Genomic DNA, 18,487 nt, shown 5'->3' on the forward strand with positions numbered 1-18,487 from the left:
AGATTGCAGACAGAGATTCCCCCAAATATTGGAAATAAGAATAAGACAACTGCTTTCTGAGAGCTAAACTTTAAGATCACAGACAATGGATATGAGCAGAACTATATCAATCACCTTTAAAATATAAACTGGCCTGACTTGACTGTAACTTGTTTTTATTGAAGAATATTGCTGGAGTTCCCATCGTGGCTCAGTGGTTAACGGATCCAACTAGGAACCATGAGGTTGCCAGTTCGATCCCTGGCCTTGCTCAGTGGGTTAAGGACTCGGCGTTGCCATGAGCTGTGGTGTAGGTCGCAGACACAGCTTGAATCCTGTGTTGCTGTGGCTCTGGTGTAGGCTGGCAGCTACAGCTCCGAGTAGACCCCTAGCCTGGGAACCTCCATATGCCTCAGGAGCAGTACAAGAAATGGCAAAAAAAAAAAAAAAAAGAATATTGCTAAGAGGTTTGGGTAGTCATGGAAACAGAGAAAAGAGCATAGGGGGCACTTCAGGGCCAGTGCCCATCCAAGTGCTGTCAGGGGAGAAGAGGTCCAAATCAACAGTATGGCACGATGTCTGTACTGTATTCGAGATCAATGTAGAAAGTTGTGACCATTGGAAACTGAGTATTTTTATCTTTGGGACAAAAATTGTCCTGTCATGAGGATAGATGAATCAAGAACAGTCTATACACACAACTCCACTTGTTCTGAATCTGTGCTTAACAAGCAGCCTTCAAATAACAACTCTGGTTCCCTGAGTAGGTTTGTCTACCTAGAAAATGTACTGGCTTTGTGGGGTAAAAAATGTAATTGTAATGTATACATGTAAGGATAACCTGACCCCCTTGCTGTACAGTGGGAAAATAAAAAAAAATAAAGAAAATGTACTAGCTTTGGAGTACTCGAGTCTTCAGAGATATAAATTATAACTCAGAAATTAATTACTGTTCTGGTTGTATATATCAGTCTAGTGACCTTGGTTAATGCAAGCTCATACGAGCTGTTCTACATTGCTAAAGAAAGGTATTTCTGTTCTAAGACACTCTAGTCCATATCCTCGAGTGTTCTGGAAAACTCACCAAAGTAATGCTTCCCTGTCTGCTCGGAGACAGTCAGCAGGCCTTTCCCTGACCACAATGGCCCTATATCAGTCAAGATTTTCCATTTCAAAAGATCATTGATATCAATGAGGTGGGGGTTGAGTGCTTATGATTTACCTCTCTTTATTATTTTACTTATTCTAACATTGCTACAGTGACACTTCCATGACCATAATGGGGTAGAAGATAGCTCAGACCTGGAGAGGAGGTGGCAGGTTAGCCTTAGATCTAAAATATGGGAGTTCCCTGGTGGCTTAGAGGGTTAAGGATCTGGTGTTGTCACTGCTGTGGCTAGGGCTCAGTACCTGGCCCAGGAACTTCCACATGGTGTGGGTGCTGGCAATAAAATAAACTGTAAATCATATATAAAGTGGATACAAAGTACCATTTACTACACATCCATCATGTGTTTAAACACAATATTATCAGCACTATAGTCCCTCACTTACAGACATCATCACCCCCTACATTACACTTGCCTGGTAAAACTCAGCATGAGTGAATCTTACTATCTGTCATCTCAGTGGCTGTACCAAAGAGCTGGCACTCTTGGAGAAATCATGTAAATAAACTGAATGACATATTTTACAAAGTGAGAAAACTGCATCGAAGAAATGTTAACTTACTCATATTACACAGCAATTAATAAGCAGAACTGGTCTTAACACCTGTTTGTTTTATTTTAAAGGCTTAAAAATATGTAATACCTTTTAAATCTTAAACACATGCTATATATATTCTAATATGCACACATTTATCATTTGTTTCTCATAATTTCATGACTCAAAAAATTTTCAAATTATTGAAAATCATATTTTTAAAAATCCGATGGCTCTAAGAAAATTATTGTCAACAAGTTTACTATTGTAAACATCTGAGTACATTTTAAAGTCTTTTTTCTCTGAATATGCATATATGTGTGTGTTTATAGCATATTTATGGCATAAGCATATTACATCTTAAGCAGTTCCCTGCTCTTTAAACATTACTCTGAATTTAATGGCTTCAAAACATTCCACAATATGAATGTATCATACTGCATTTATCTATATATATCTTTATCAACAGACAGGTTTTTGTATTATGAATATTCTGAATTATGTATGTACATTTCTGGAAAGTACAAAGATCTTGCCAATGTCAAGGTTAAAGATTATGCATAGTTTTTTGTTGTTGCTGTTGTTTTGTCTTTTTTTTAGGGCCACACCCGCACATGGAAGTTCCCGGAATAGGGGTCCAAACCGAGCCACAGCCGGCCTACACCACAGCCACAGGAATGCCAGGTCACATCCAGGTCTGCGACCCAGACCACAGCACACGTCAACCCCAGGATCCGTAATCCACTGAGCAAGGCTAGGGATGGAACCCGGTCCTCATGGATACGAGTCAGGTTCGTTACCGCTGAGCCACAACGGAACTCCCCGCATAGTTCAATTTTGATACACACTGCCAAACTGCTGTTCGAACCAATTCATACACCTATCCAGCACCTACAAGTGTGCTCATTTCGTTGAGACATGTCAACCTGTAACCGAGGTCTCAAGAGTTCCTTGAGAGATCTCTGGCGAAACCTTTACCCTGTAACGTGAGCTCGGCTTGTAGGAACTCCCTCCGTCCAGCAAGAGGCGCCGTCGCTTTCCGCCGGGGTTGGGCCGCCACGGAGACCTCACGTGATGCAGCCGTCTCTGCGCCGAGGGGCGGTCTTGCGGGGATTTGCCTTACGTACGCCGCCGGATGACGTCGTACGTAGGGGCTGGCTAGCCGCCATCTTGCTTCTTTTTCTCGCTCGCTATCTCCCTCTTGGGAAGCAGCGAAAGTGCTTTGGCGGTTTGTCCATCTGCAGCTTCGGGTTCCGCGTCGCGTGGTCCTTCCAGCCGCCCCCTACCCCCAGTCTCCCTTCCCCCTTCCCTGATCAGAGCACGGCGGAGCCCCTAGACGTGCGCAAACACACTCAGCTTGACACTCACCCTGGCCGGTAAGAAAAGCGAGGGCGTAGGAGCTGCGATCAAAGCGGGCCCCATCCGGGAGGGCTGGCGAAGGGCGCCCTGGGACGTGGGAGCTCACCCCGACCCTGGCGCCCAGAAACTGGGGAGACTTGTGGCGAGGACCTTCGGCCCGGGCATCCCCTTCTCTTTGGCTACCCTCTTCTCTGTGCCTGGGAAACCTCGGCCTCTAGCTCGGGGAGCGGGAAACCCGAGTCAGACCCGCCCCATGTGGTCTGCAGCGTGAGTTCCGGACAGTCGGTCTTCTCCCACCCAGGCCCTGGGGGGTTAGGGCGTGGGGAATTAATGTGCGTTGCCGGGTAAAGGAAGGGAGTTTCCTTCCCGTGGGGCAGGCGGGTGCGAGGTCGCTTTCTGGCGTGGGGTTGCGTCCCCTGAACAACTCCAGGGCTCCTCTAAGGCCTTCAGTGCCTACCTCTTCTCCGTGTATGGGGAGGGTGAAATTTGCCGTGAGAAATGTGCGGGAGGGACAGGGTTAAACACCGGACTCGGTGAGAGGCTCTTGGGGGAATCAGGACCAGTCCTACTTCCGCTAGAGACGTGCTGCCCGAACTCCAAAGGCGGGTTCGGATAGTCTTTTCTCACCCTAGGCCTCTCCATCCCCTAACCTGCATGATGAATCCCACTCTGCATCTTTCTGTCTTTTGAGATAGATAGCTCCAGTATTGATGTTCCGGTAAAAGCCCCACTTCAGGACTTGAAGAAAGGGCATGGGAGGGCCAGTGAGAACGCTAATGAAGTCTTCCTTTGCTGGAGAGGAATGCGTCTAATACCTTTAAAGGGATGTATATTTGTTTTGACTTGATCTGAGCTTTTTTCGAGGTTTCCGACATGCCTGATGTTTGCTGGCTTCTAAAGCTACCCGGATTTCCGCATTGGCCGATCTTCAGCCTAGGTCCATAGATTGATAGCTCGCCAGGGTACTTGGAATTGTACAGTAGGCGGCTGTGCCGTAGGATTTTTATTTGGAATGCACCAGAAGAATCAGCATTCTTGATTAAGAGTTTGATAGTATACTCTTGCAAATAAAAACTATAGAGTGATACTTAAGTGCACACCAAGGCTAACTCCAGCATTTGTTAAAAGTAAATTTAACCTCCTCTGTTGGTAGTTAAGATGCTGTTCTGACTGGAGCCATTTTTTAGGTGTGTGTCACAGATGCACTGCAGCATCTTTCTGGCCCACCTCAAGTGCATTGATTCCCCCCCCCTCCCCCGCAAAAAAAAAAAAAAAAAGAGAAATTTGAGTTTTTAGCGTATAGTCAAATAGTAATTTGACTTTTCTACAATGGAATTTTCTACATTGGAATTTTTTGTATTTTGGTCTAGTAAGCTTCTACATGTGGCTGTTCTCCCTGCTCCATTAGTTGACCTTTTACTATGTACTCAGCACAGAAAAAGCCCTTTACACACATTCTCTTCGTTAATCCTATAGCAAGCCTTTAAGGGAGGTTCTATTATCATCCCCATTTTACAGATGAGGAAGTGAAATCTGAGAAAAAGTAGTTTGACCAAGGTCATACAGCAGTTATTGATGGTGCTGTATAGATTCAAACCCATATTGTCTAAACCCAAAGGGGATGCTGTAAGCTGTCAAACTGTCTCCCTGTTCTTTGTAATTTTGTGAGCTATAGTTAACTAAGATAAAGCCTTATTAACCATGTTTTTGTTTTGCTTGACTCAGTATAGAAACACTGTTGCATGTGAAGGTTAAAGTGTTGCAAGGTGTAACAAAGATTATAGCTACTCTGGCTATGGGATAGAGGCTAATTTTTGTACCTTCTTTTATTTAAAGCCCAGATGAGAAAAATTCTATAGTATGATAGATAATTAAAAATTTTTGATATCTGGTCTATATTATTGATAAAATATTTCCTCATCTGTGAAATGGTGATGATGATAATAACAGCAGTTTTTTCAAAGGCTTGCTGTAGAATTTTAAAAGATAATGTATGTAAAGGGCTTTTTTCTGTGTTCAGTACATAGTAAAAGGTCAACTAGTAGTGGAAGGAGAATGGCAGGATACTGGTAGAAGTAAACACTGTCTTTTAAGCAGTAGGTAATCTGTATAATTCTCTGAATGGTGTATACATTTCTTGGGAACTTAAAAAATTTTTCTTCTTTCCTTTTTCTTTTTTCTTTTTTTTAGGCTTCTTAGCCTTAAATATCCTTTTTTTTTTTACACCTATATAAATGGATTTTGCTTCTTAAAGATTTCTTCATGTTCTAGAGGCAGTACCCCTGGAATCAGTGTATTGCACATAGCTGAAATAGAGAGTTCTAGCGCCTTCCAATCCCTCTGTCCCCTCTCTACTCCTTAATCCACAATTCCTACTGGTAAAATGTCTTTGAAGATTGTACTATGTCCTCCTCTCCCTCCAAGTGGTCTCCTTCCTACTCTTATCCCCTAAACACCAATTTGTAAGTCGTTTGAGTAACTTGCTATTTATGCCATATCTTGTGTAAGGCACAGATTGATCATTGATAAAATGTTAACACAAATTGGTATAGAACTCTATTCTTACATGAAGAAAACCCAAAAGTTGTGTCTGGGTGAGTTATGACTAAGATACTTTCAATCAAGCAAGACTTGTCACCTTATGAATATAGTAACAAAATGAAAGCTTATCTTTGTCTAAGTTAAGTGTTGCCTAGAAGTCTTGAGAATTAGTAAGTTAGCTTTGAGTCATAACATTTAAAAATTCTCAGTAATGCCATAGATGCATTAGTCAAAATGGGTAAAGGTCTTCTCTATACAGAGGGTAACTTAAGTAATTGTTTTATCATATGTGTCCCACCCTCCTCAAAGGCTAAATATAGTCTGACCTTTTTGTCAGGTATATTTCTAGTTATTGTTTTGCTCTAGATTGACAAAATGCCTGTCACATTTCTGGGCCTGTGTGTGCTCGTATTTGCTGGGAAATCAGACCAAACAAGGACTATTACTGAGTTTCAGCAGTTGTCTAGTTGGCAGACAGAAACTTTTATGTGGTTATTAGCATATAGTTGAACAAAATAGCAGTACAGTTTTTTCTGTCAGTGTAATATAATGTATTCACCCATATGTGGTGCTTCTACATTAAAGGAGGGTAGAACATAATCAGCATTTGTGGAGCATATCTAGTATTTAAAAAAAAAAAAACCTATTGTGTATTATTTACACAACATATTATCTATTAGTGTTCTATTTACTTGGTTTTGTTTTGTTTTTGTTTTTGTTTTTGTTTTGTTTTGCCATGGTGTGCAGCAGATTGATGTGGTATCTCAGTTACTGGGCCAGGGATTGAACCCAGGCTGCAGCAGTGAAAGTGTTGAATCCTAGCCACTAGACCACCAGGGAACTCTGTACTTGTCTGTGTTCTGATATTTGTTTGTTTTCTTTACTAAACTGTTTCCATGTCCTTATCACTTTTTACAGTGGTTGCCATATACTTGCAGTTTATTATATGTTATTGAATGAATGTGATTAGGAGATACTAAGAATAGACCCACAGCTAAGGTTCAACTGACAAAATACTCTGTCATTCCCTTCACTCCCCCCTTATTTACCTATTAGAATAGTATCAGATGCTTTCAGATAGTTTCTATTTGTATACTATGCATTGTGAGGTTTATTTGCATCACATTACCCTTCCTAGTTTTTAGATTTATTCAGTAAATATTAAAGATTCTTTTAATTTTGTAAGGCCCAGTGCATCAGAGGAAAATGGCTGTCAGTATGTTCACAGTCTTAAGAATTAATGTTAAAAGTTATGTGATCTTTGTATTCATACCAGAAGATAAAAATATACAAGTAGGTAATGGAAATTCCTGACAGAAAATTTATATATGGAAGATTATAAGTCAAGTGCCCATTTAATTACAGGTAAAGGCATGATGGCAGGAGAGACTAAGAATAATTGTAATTATTAATATTCAGTAAGCACTTACTTTGTCAACACTGAGCTAAGAACATGTTGTGGATTATTGCTTTCATTCCATACAGTAAGCTTAGAATGTGGATTTTATTCCCATTGCATAACTAGAAAATTAGGACCTAAAGAGATTTAGTAATTTGTTCAGTTACTTAGCTAGTAAGTGCGATTCAAATCACTGACCCAGAGTTTGAGTGCTTAACTTCAATATTACATGTATTTTCCAGTGGCCATTGTTTACCAAACTTAAGTCATTAGCAATTTTTACTTTCTTTTCTTTCTTTCTTTTTTTTTTTTTTTTTTTGGTCTTTTGTCTTTTTGTCTTTTGTTGTTGTTGTTGTTGCTATTTCTTGGGCTGCTCCCGCGGCATATGGAGGTTCCCAGGCTAGGGGTTGAATCGGAGCTGTAGCCACTGGCCTACACCAGAGCCACAGCAACGCAGGATCCGAGCCGCGTCTGCAACCTACACCACAGCTCACAGCAACGCCGGATCGTTAACCCACTGAGCAAGGGCAGGGACCGAACCCGCAACCTCATGGTTCCTAGTCGGATACGTTAACCTCTGCGCCACAACGGGAACTCCTTTACTTTATTTTCAAACCATCTGTCAATATTTTAATTTAGCTTACTCTCTTTTAATTAGGTGAATTTAAAAGAAAAGTTTACATCATTATTTTACAGTTTTTTTCCCCCTGAACATGTCTTAAAATAAACAAATAATTTTAAATATTCCTCTATGGACCACATAAAATCATCTAATACACCATCAGTAGTCATTTATATCCCACCCCTTGGGACATAACTGCTATAAGAAATAAATATTGGATAGGATCAGGCAACAGTTGGAATTAATGAAGGCCACAAGTGATGAAAGCGTAGAAATGGAATAGATTCATCAAATAAGAAATGGCAGCATTACAGGGGTTGATATATAAATTAGAGCCTCAACTACATACTTGAAACAACCATTTCCATGATGAACTGCAAAATGGAGTGGGTTTATTTGACAGAAATGTAACAGAATGCCTAAGACAATCTATGGCAAGAGAAGAAGAACAGGAATGAGTAATTGAAGAAAGACATCACTACAGAAATCAGGGTGGGGAATTGTCTTGTGGCGCAGCAGGTTAAGGATCCAGCATTGTCACTGCAGCGGCTTGAGTCACTGCTATGGCATGGGTTTGATCCTTTGCCCAGGAACTTCCACATACCATGAGTATGAACCCCCCTCCCCAAAAGAAAAGAAAATAAATCAGGGTGGAAGAGAATTATCTAAAAAAATAGAATCATTGGAGCCAAATGTAGCAGAGTTCAGAAAAGTAGATGAGAAATGGCTCTTGAATTTGGCTTCAGTGTTCCATGGTGACCCTCAGAATTTAAATCAAGTAGTGAGAGTAGGGAGGAATAAGTAGTGAGACCTCTTGATTTTTAGGTGTGTTGAATATTCAAAATGAGCTTTTGACGAGGAGTTTTAAAATCTAGGTTTAGTCCTTTTGTCAGTTTGTGCCAGCTGTTAAACTTTGGGGGCAAGTGACTTGCCTTCAAGTTTTAGATATACTGTATTCATCTGAGAAAGAAAGAAAACTGGTTTCCCTTTCTTAGAGATTGTTACAAAAATCTCATTAAATGTATTTCTGTACTTTATGAACTTAATATTCTTTGATATTACATGAGTCTTAAACACATTTAAAACAGAAAAGAGAACCATGAAAAGTAGAAAGTTGAAGATAAGGAATAGGTTCCCAGTGAGATTGGAAAATCCCCTCATGGATTCATATGTAGTTAGAGAATGGGTATCTGTGGAAGTTGATGATTGATCTTCCTTCCTCCTTTCCTAATGAATAATCTGACAGTGCAGGACTGCTGTATATGGTTGTACTATTTGTGCACTGCACAAAGATGCCAGGCTGCAGAAGGGAGCAAGGACTGAAATTCAGCCCATGCTAGGCTTGCAGAGTCCTGTGCCCGCCCTCCCAAGGCATCAGCACCCTAACCAAGAAGAGTAACTGTACCTTCCCAGACTGTTTTTCTATTTGCGCAGGGCCCTGTGTTGGCCAGTGGATGCTCTGAAAGGCTCTTTGAGGGGACATCAAGGGTTCATTTAGAACAACCTCAAAACCAATTGGGAGACTGGAGAAGTGGTCACTGGAAACAAAAAGCTTAGAATTTTTACCAAGGTGGGTTAAGTAGTTGCCCAACAGCAAGTGTAGAATTCCAGTTTATCCAGTGTATTTTTTTTTTTCTTCTTGGTTGCACCCATGGCATGTGAAAGTTCCTGCGCCAGGAATGGAACCTGAGCCAGAGCAGTGACAATCTTTAACTGCTAGGTAACCAATCCAGTGTATTTTAAAGATGGCATTGTAGCTTGTTAAATATTTCTGGTAATTGAGAAACAGTATATTAAAATACCATATATAGATTATCAACTTTCAAAGAGGAGATTATAGGAGTAAACTTTAATACAATTTAATTTCCAAAAAAACTATAATTTTTCAGTTCTGATTATAATTTACATTTTTGTCAATATGACTGTTGTTACGTGCCTGTATTTTTACTGTTTTTAATGTTAGGTTTAAATTTTGTACATTTTAATTGAAGAACATAATGTGAACAATTACTTCTGAAATGGGACAAATAGAAGAATTTTACTTTAAAAGCAGGGAAAAGATGTTATTGAAATAAGGCTTTTGACAGAGCCTGTTCCACATCTCTGTCAAAAGCCTCAAGGTTGGTTATATTGCTGTATGAGTGTTAAAATTTAGATTAAGAAAAATTGACCTTTGGAGTTACTGCTGTGGCACAGACAGATCCAGCTTGTCTGTGGATACACCAATTCTACACTCGGGCCCTGCACAGTGGGTTGAGGACCCTTCACTGCTGCACCTGTGGCGTAGGTCCATAGCTCCAGCTTGGATTTGATCCCTGGCCTGGGAACTTCCATATACCATAGGGGTGGCCCGGGGGTGGGGAGGGGAATTGGATTTTTTTGATTTACAATTCTTTAAGTATTGATATGTGTAGTTACATGAAGTCCGCACCACAATTAGGATACAGAATGTAGAAAGATGAATTAGCTCCCAACCCTAGAACCAGAGTCTTTTGACATTTTAGAGACAGAAAGTATTTCTCCTGCTGAAGAAAGAACTATTGAAAAAGGTTTTAAAAACTCAGGAGTAGTCTGTGTGTGCTAATTGCTTGATTTTCTGACCAGAAAAAAAAAAAAAATTCTTTGATTGTGTAGTTATATTTATGACAAATTTGAAAACACGGAAAAAATGAAAGTAGAAAGTAGGAGAGAGAGATGGTAGGTTTACATGTTTCAAGACAGAAGATTTAATGGCAGAAGAATAGAGCCAGTGCTTGGTGGGAAAAGATTCTAACCAATTCTCTACACTTAAATGTTGATTGATTGATAGATTGATTGGCTGCACCCCTGCAGTTCCCAGGCCAGGGATCTATTCTGTGGCAGCGACCCAAGCCAGCAGTGACAATGCTGGATCCTTAACCCACTGAGCCACAGGGAACTCCAACACAAAAAATTTTAAATTTCAGATTCTAGCCCTTAAAGGTAGCCCTTTAGTTATATAAAGGGTTTAGAATAATTCATGATGCTGGATGAGCATCTTGAAGAGAATGCTTCTCTTTTTCTCCTGTAATATCCAATATACTTACCTTGCAAAAAATAAAGTTGACTAAGAGACTATTTATACTTTAGTTTCTGTTTGCAATGTATATGTTTTGAAATGTTACCATTTATTAAGCTCATTAAGTACCAGACACCATCTTATACACACTTCAATCTCACAACACACTAGAAAGAAGCTATAGCCCACAGATGAGGAATTAAAAATCCAGATTTATATTTAATGACTAGGGGGAAATGCTTATGCCATAAGGTGCATGTGGAACAATTATCCTATAAAAACAGTTACTAAGTGTTAAAGGCTGAGATTTAAACTGAATCTGTTTTAAGAGAAGTAATTGTGTAATATGAACAGTTTTAAAATATTACAAGTTGTCAAAAATAGTGCTCTGGCAGTCACCTTATCAAATAATTGAGAGACAAATAGCTTTACTTTGCTAGAACAGTAACTTAGAGTACAGAAGATTTGATAGCTACATTTCTTTTCTGATTGTTAAGGCTGTCTTGGCCCCAGAAATTTAGTTCACATGTTTTAGCTTCTAAGAATAGCCTGACCCTTCTATTATTTTGATCAGAACTCCAACAGATTTATTTATATTACACTTTGTTTTAAAAATGACAATTTTTAATGTCTTTGCTGTACTGCTATTTGTAGTAGAGGCATTTGACATATGGTGATATTCATAATCATAGCATTATTATAGTGGCAAATATGATCTTAGAAATATTGGATGCCATTCTTTGTTTTTGTTGACGTGTGATTGATTTAAAATATTGTGTTAGCTTCAGGTGTACAACGAAGTGATTCGTGGAGTCCCCACTGTGGTTTAGTGGGTTAAGAATCAGACATAGTGTCTGTGAGAATGTAGGTTTGATCCCTGGCCTCATTCCGTGGGTTAAGGATCTAGCATTGCCATGAGGTGTGCTGTAGGTTGCAGATGCAGCTAGGATCCATTATGGCTCTGGCATAGGCTGGCAGCTGCAGCTCCAGTTTGGTTTTTGTTGTTGTTGTTTTGTTTTTTGTCTTTCTGCCTTTTCTAGGGCCGCACCCACGGCATGTGGAGGTTCCCAGGCTACGTGTCTAATCAGAGCTGTAGCCGATGGCCTACACCACAGCCACAGCAACTCAGATCCAAGCTGCGTATGCGACCTACGCCAAGCTAATGGCAACACCGGATCCTTAACCCACTGAGCAACGCCAGGGGTTGAGCCCGAATCCTCATGGTTCCTAGTCAGATTCGTTAACCACTGCGCCACGACAGGAACTCCTGCAGCTCCAATTTGATCCTCTAGGCTGGACACTTCCACATGCCGCAAGTGCCTCCCTAAAAAGAAAAAAAAAAGTGAAACACTGTAAATCAACTATACTTTATTTTATTTTTGTTTTTTAGGGCTACACCTGCGGCACAGGGACATTCCCTGGGCTAGGGGCCTAATTGGAGCTACAGCTACTGGCCTATGCCACAGCCACAGCAGTGCAAGATCTGAGCTGTGTTTTCGATCTACACCACAGCTCATGGCAACGCCAGATCTTTAACCCACTGAGTGAGGCCTGGGATCGAACCTGCAACCTCATGGTTCCTAGTCAGATTCGTTTCCGCTGTGCCATGACGGGAACGTCCAACTATACTTTAGTAATAATAATATGAAAATTAGAAAGTGATCCATATATAATTCTTTTCCATCGTAGGTTATTAGAAGATACTGAATATAGTTCCCTATGCTACACAGTAGGTCCTTGTTGTTTATCTGTTCTGTGTAGTAGTATGTATCTGTTAATTCCAAACTCCTAATTTATCCCTCTCTTCTTTCCCCTTTGGTAACCATAAGTTTGTTAGGGGTCAAGTCAGAGCTACAGCTGCTGGCCTAAGCCACAGCAACCTCAGATCCAAGCCTTGTCTGCGACCTACACTACAGCTCCTGGCAACACTGGATCCTTAACCTACTGAGGAAGGCCAGGGATCGAACCCCCAACCTCATGTTAACTAGTCAGATTCATTTCTGCTGCACCACAGTGGGAGCTCCTGTACCATTTTTTAAAGACTCTACATATAAGTGATACCATTGTCTTTGTCTGACTTGTTTAACTTAGTATGGTAATTTCTGGATATAGTCATGTTGCTGCAAATAGGCATTATGTCACTGTAGCTTTAAAATTACTAAGTAATTATAACAATTAGAGATGGAGGTGACCAGTTCAACCTCTCATTCAAAGCACGAATTACCTTTTAAAATATTTCTAATAAAGTCTTGTCTTGTCTTCGCTTGAATGTATCTGGTACCCAGGAGGACCCTGTAGTCAGCCTTTAATGTTCATATTTTAAAATCTTCTAAATTCGAAATATTTGAACACTGCAATAGCATTCAAACCTCTTTACTTTCTCTTGGCTTCCGTCATCTGCACCAGGATTTGGCTTTTTTTCAGAGCGCTTTTTTTTTTTTTTTTTTTCCCACAAAGCAACAGTTATATATCTCTTCACAAGAGTTATTGTTTCTCTAGAACACAAAACAGACTCTGGGGATGGAACAGCAGGAGAGATAGGGAGGGATGTCTATTTCTTAGAAGCATCCTTTTCTCACATACCTCATGGCATTGGATGTAAATTTTGTGTCTCAGCAAAATTGACTGTCATTTCATTTCACAGCTCTTTGGGGTTGCTTGGCTAATGTTGCAGTAGAGAATGCTGTGGGTGAACTGAGCAGTGAGAAAGTTTTTATTTCGTATCCAGCTTAGTTTTTTTTTTTTCTTTTCCTTTTAATGTTTGTCTTAATGAAGCTCAGGATTGAGTGTAACATGCTAAACAATGTGATAAACACAAGTGAAACTCACAATTCCATATTTGTGCATTAGATTTCTATTAAAATAGCAATTTTTGTAAAGCAATGCTGTCACACTATTAGCTGTTATATACTGTGCTGTTTCATATGAAATAGGCTGGGTCTGTATTCTCTATTTATGATTTTTTTTTTTTTTTTTTGGTCTTTTTAGGGTTGCATCTGCAGCATATGGAGATTCCCAGGCTACGGGATGAATCAGAGCTGCAGATGCTAGCCTATGCCACAGCAGTGCTAGATCTGAGCTGCAGCTGCAGCCTACACCACAGCTCATGGCAATGCCAGATCCTCAGCCCACTGAGGCCATGGATCAAACCTGCATTCTCATGGATACTAGTCAGGTTCTTAACCTGGTGAGCCACAATTCCTGAAATTCTGTTCCTGAACTCTATGACTATGTAATTATTTATTCTTAAATCCAGTTTAATTCTGCCAAAGCTTCCAAGACCTAGTTTATTTTATTTTGGTTATTTTTTGTTTGCATCCGTGACATGTGGAAGTTCCTGGGCCAGGGATCTGGTGGTGCCACAGCAGCAACCTGAGGCACAGCAGTGACAATACCAAATCCTTAACGTGCTGTCCTACAAGAGAACTCCCTCTAAGACCTTTCTATATTTATTTATTTATTTATTTTATGAGCATTGCAACGTTTATTTCAGGTTCTCTCTTGGTTTTTGTTTTTTGTTTTTTGTTTTCTTCTTTTTTGCCATGCAGGCAGTATGTGGGAATTCCTGGGCCAGGGATTGAACCTACTCTGCACAGCAGCAACCAGAGCCACAGTGGTGAGAACACAGGAGCCTCAACCCACTAGGCCATCAGAGAACTACCCCTCTAAGACCTGTTTAAATCTTTAGAGTCATTGCATGCGTTGTTTCTCTTTCAGATGTGTTATGTGGTACCTACTTTCTAGATTTTTTTTTTTTTTTTTTTTTTTTTACTTTCTAGGTCTTTATTCAAGTTTTCGACAAAAGACTTTGAAAGGGACAAGGTCTAATTAGTTTTTCTGGCCACATTACTTTATATTAACCATTCAACCATTCTTTTTTTTGTCTTTTTTTGTCTTTTTGCTTTCTCTAGGACCACACCCGTGGCATATGGAAGTTCCTAGGCTAAAGGTCTAATCGGAGCTGTAGCCGCAGGCCTATGCCACAGCCACAGCAACACCAGATGCAAGCCAGGTCTGCAGCCTACACCACAGCTCACAGCAATGCCAGATCCTTAACCCGCTGAGCGAGGCCAGGGATCAAACCCCAAACCTCATGGTTCCTAGTCGGATTTGTTAACCACTGAGCCACAACAGGAACTCTGACCATTCTTTGAATTTTTAACCTCAAATATTCTGTAATTCTCATTTGTTTTATATTTAAGTATTACATCAAGACTAGGGCTTTGATTAATTAATGTGTTTAAAATCAGGTGGTGGGGGAGTTAATCAAAATTAAACTTTTTAGGAAGGTAATATTTTGTGAACACTGATTGACCTAGAACTCAGAGGAATGTGGTGGATGTCTTCACTCTTTTATTTTAAATGGAAAATTTAGTTAGAATTTGAGTGATAAATAAAACGCTGTTTTCTAAAGTTAACATCAATCTCCTCTATCTTTGTTAGTTCTGGCTACCATGATCCCACCCTCATCACCTCACTTAACCCTAATTGCCTCACCCCCAAATCCTGTCTCCAGATACCATCAATCATGTTGTTAGTTAGGGCTTCCCCATGTGAATTTGGTGGGGGTGAGGGGAGACACAATTCAGTTCATAGTAACCCCCTTTTATAGTCTATGGTGCATTGATTCTTATGCTTTTTACATTATTATATTTCTTTTTTTTTTTTTTTTGCTATTTCTTTGGGCCGCTCCTGCGGCATATGGAGGTTCCCAGGCTAGGGGTCGAATCGGAGCTGTAGCCACCAGCCTACACCAGAGCCACAGCAACGCGGAATCTGAGCTGCGTCTGCAACCTACACCACAGCTCACAGCAATGCCGGATCGTTAACCCACTGAGCAAGGGCAGGGACCGAACCCACAACCTCTTGGTTCCTAGTCGGATTCAAGTTTTATTTCTTTAAGGTTGTTTTCTCATTGGTAAGTTTTGGTGACTTGGGCTTTGAGCTTTTCTTATTCACAATCTGATATTTGTTTACAATATTCAATATCTCTGGAGCTCATTTCTAAAATAAAAATTTGGTTTCAAGAGACATTACTAAATTAGAATGTATAGAACTTGGGTCCCTTTTTATGTTAGAAGTTGGAGAAATGTCAAAGATTACTTAGGGTTTTAAACTGGAGATTAGTGAAAACGATTATGGTGAAATTGAGAACATGTTTGAGAAAAGCAGATGAGCTTTTTTTTAGCTTTATTGAGGGAAGGGGAGTAATCCTAATCTCACAGAAGTGTAAAAAATGTACAAAGAATTTTTCTTAGTCCTTTATCCATATTCTCTAGTTATTAATAGTTTACCATATTTGTTTTATCATTCCCTGTGTGTACATGTACATATGCACACAGTCACACATATGTGTGCCTGACTCTTACCTTTTTTGTTTGGTTTTTGGCTGTGCCAGCTGCATGGAAGAAATTCCCAGGTGCTACTGCAGTGACAACACCAGATCCTTAACCCACTGAGCCCACTGAGCGAGGCTAGGGATTGAACCTGCGTCCTCATGGATACTAGTCGGGTTTGTTAACCACTGAGCCACAATAGGAACTCCAAAAAATGCTAGTTATTAACTAGCATTGCTCAAAGTCTAAGAACCTTGAATTTAGAGATATGATTACTTTCTCTTTCCTTAAACAGAGAAAGGGGCGTGTTATTCAAAAAGTTTTGTTTTTGCAGACTGACCCTCAGGCCTTAATGTTTTAAATTTTTAGGAACAGAGTAGACAGATAGTAAGATAAAAATATTCATAATAGCATCCAAATAATAAAAAGCTTTTCAAAATTAAAAGTGATACAAGTAGAGTATATAAGTCCTTTTGTTTCTTACTAACTGTGCCTCTGGGTTTTTTTGAAAAGTAGCTGGCAAATTTGAAGAGAAATGCTATTGAGCTTAGGTTTCAAGGGTTTTTTGAATTACTAATTTATGTAAGTTGTACAATTTTGTTACTTAAGATATGGTCTGCAGAATGCAGGCATTCATTTACTCAGCGATTGAGATTTTTTTTGAATTATTTTTTCCCTCCATTGGCTCTTTGTGGCATATAGAATAAACTTGAGGGCAATACTCCTTATCTTCTAGCATAAGAGGTTCTGCAAAATTTGACTTCTGCCTACTCTGACTTCCTGTCCTGCTTTGTTTCCCTCAGGCATGACCTTTACACTTGAACATTCCTCTCCCAGATCAAAATTAGTTTTTTTTTTTTTTTTTTGTCATTTGCAACTGTAGCTATACTTTAGAGACATGTGGGATTTTCAAAGAATACTGTTGCCAGCCGCAGCCCCAGAAATTGATTTAATTGGTCTAGCATAGGATCTGGACATAATAGTATTGTTTGCAATCAACCTGGATAAGTCTGCAGCCTGGGTTGAGAACCACTGACTGATTTTCCTAACTCATGTTCCCTTTTCATAGAGATCTTCCAGACCTTCACCATCCTATCTAAAGTCTCTTTCCTTTCTTTGATGTCCCTTTACCCAGTTGAGTTTTTTCTTTTTCTCTTCTTTGCCTTTTAGGGGTGCACCTGCAGCATATGCCACTTCCCAGTCTAGAGGTCTAATCAGAATTGTAGCCACTGGCCACAGCCACAGCCACACCAAATGCAAGCCAAGTCTGCAACCTACACCACAGCTCGTGCATGGCAACACCAGATCCTTAACTCACTGAACAAGGCCAGGGATCGAACTGGCGTCCTCATGATGCTGGTCAGGTTCGTTTCCGCTGAGCTGCGACAGGAACTCTTCCACATTATATTTTTAAAACAAAAGAAAAACCTCTGGTCAGAATTCAGTAGTTTCCCATTACTTCAGAGATAAAATTTAAAATCGTAATAGCCCCACTTCACCCAGCCTTCTCCTTCTCCTCCAACTCTCCCTTTCTTACCAGCTTCTTCTGTTTCACTAGCTTTTTTATTTTTGAACGTGATTAATGTATCAGTGCTTTGGGGCCTTTGTCTTTGCTTTTTCTTCAGCCTTGAAGCTGTCTGCTTCCCCTGTAGATCCAAGTTAGAAGCTCTCTTCTAAAAGGCTTTAGTGATCAACTAAAATAGTTCTACCTTTTCCTTTCTCTTATTTTATTTTGGTTTTATTTACAGCATTTGTCACCGTCTGAAATGATCTTATTTACCTGTTATTTGAGTCACCAAACTAGAAAGTAAGCCTCAGGAGAGCAGATTTTTATCCTATTCTCTTAATTGTCTGTGGAGCAGGGATTTTTCTCACAGCAAGCCTTAGATTCTCTAGCCACTATCTAATACTATCTACCTAGAGATAGCATCAGATCCCACAGATTAATAAGGGCTTAGCCCCACAGGAGACTGTCCCCTGCGACACCTCAGATGCCACTTCAGATACCAGTTGAAAGTCCAGGTTGTTACCTGTGCTTCTGACTATAAATCAGGTTTGATTAATTTGCTTGAGCAGTTCACAGAACTCAGGGAAACAATTTACTAGATCACCAGTTTATTACAGAGATACTAAAGGATATTGGTGAACAACCAACAACCGCATGAAGAGATATACAGGGCAGGGTCCAGAAAGAGTCCCAAGCATGTGAGCTTATTATATCCCTGTGTAGTTTGTGGTGCTGCAACTTTAATGGAGGCATGAATGATTAAATCATTGGCTGTTGGTAATTAATTCAATCAGCTCCTCTCCCCTCCCTGAAGGAGAGGGGGATGGTGTTGAAAATTCTAACTCTTTATAATCTCTTAGTTAATTGCCCTGGCAACCAGCCCCCATTCCCTGGGGTCACCACATTAACATATAGTCAGAAATAGTTGGGTTTTTTTTTTCCAGAAATAGTTGTTAAGGGACTTGTTACCAGTAACAAAAGACACCTTTATGTCTTATTTAGG

At 40.0% G+C, this 18,487-nt stretch overlaps 1 protein-coding gene across 39 annotated transcripts in view; it reads left to right on the plus strand.

Annotated features, from left to right (window-relative positions):
• Positions 1 to 2,855: 2,855 nt before the first annotated feature.
• PRRC2C (proline rich coiled-coil 2C) overlaps positions 2,856 to 18,487 on the plus strand; it is a 94,214-nt gene continuing 78,582 nt past the window's right edge. For all 39 annotated transcript variants that reach the window (XM_005653740.4, XM_005653732.3, XM_005653742.4 and 36 more), the window contains exon 1: positions 2,856 to 3,059. The gene's annotated coding sequence lies outside the window, so the exon portion shown is untranslated. The remainder of the gene's footprint in view (positions 3,060 to 18,487) is intronic.

This window comes from Sus scrofa, chromosome 9 (genome assembly GCF_054392235.1).
Source record: "Sus scrofa isolate SSC_HxYL_T2T_F1_AM1 chromosome 9, Sscrofa_HxYL_maternal_Yorkshire_Landrace_v2.0, whole genome shotgun sequence".
NCBI classification, from domain to species: Eukaryota; Metazoa; Chordata; class Mammalia; order Artiodactyla; family Suidae; genus Sus; species Sus scrofa.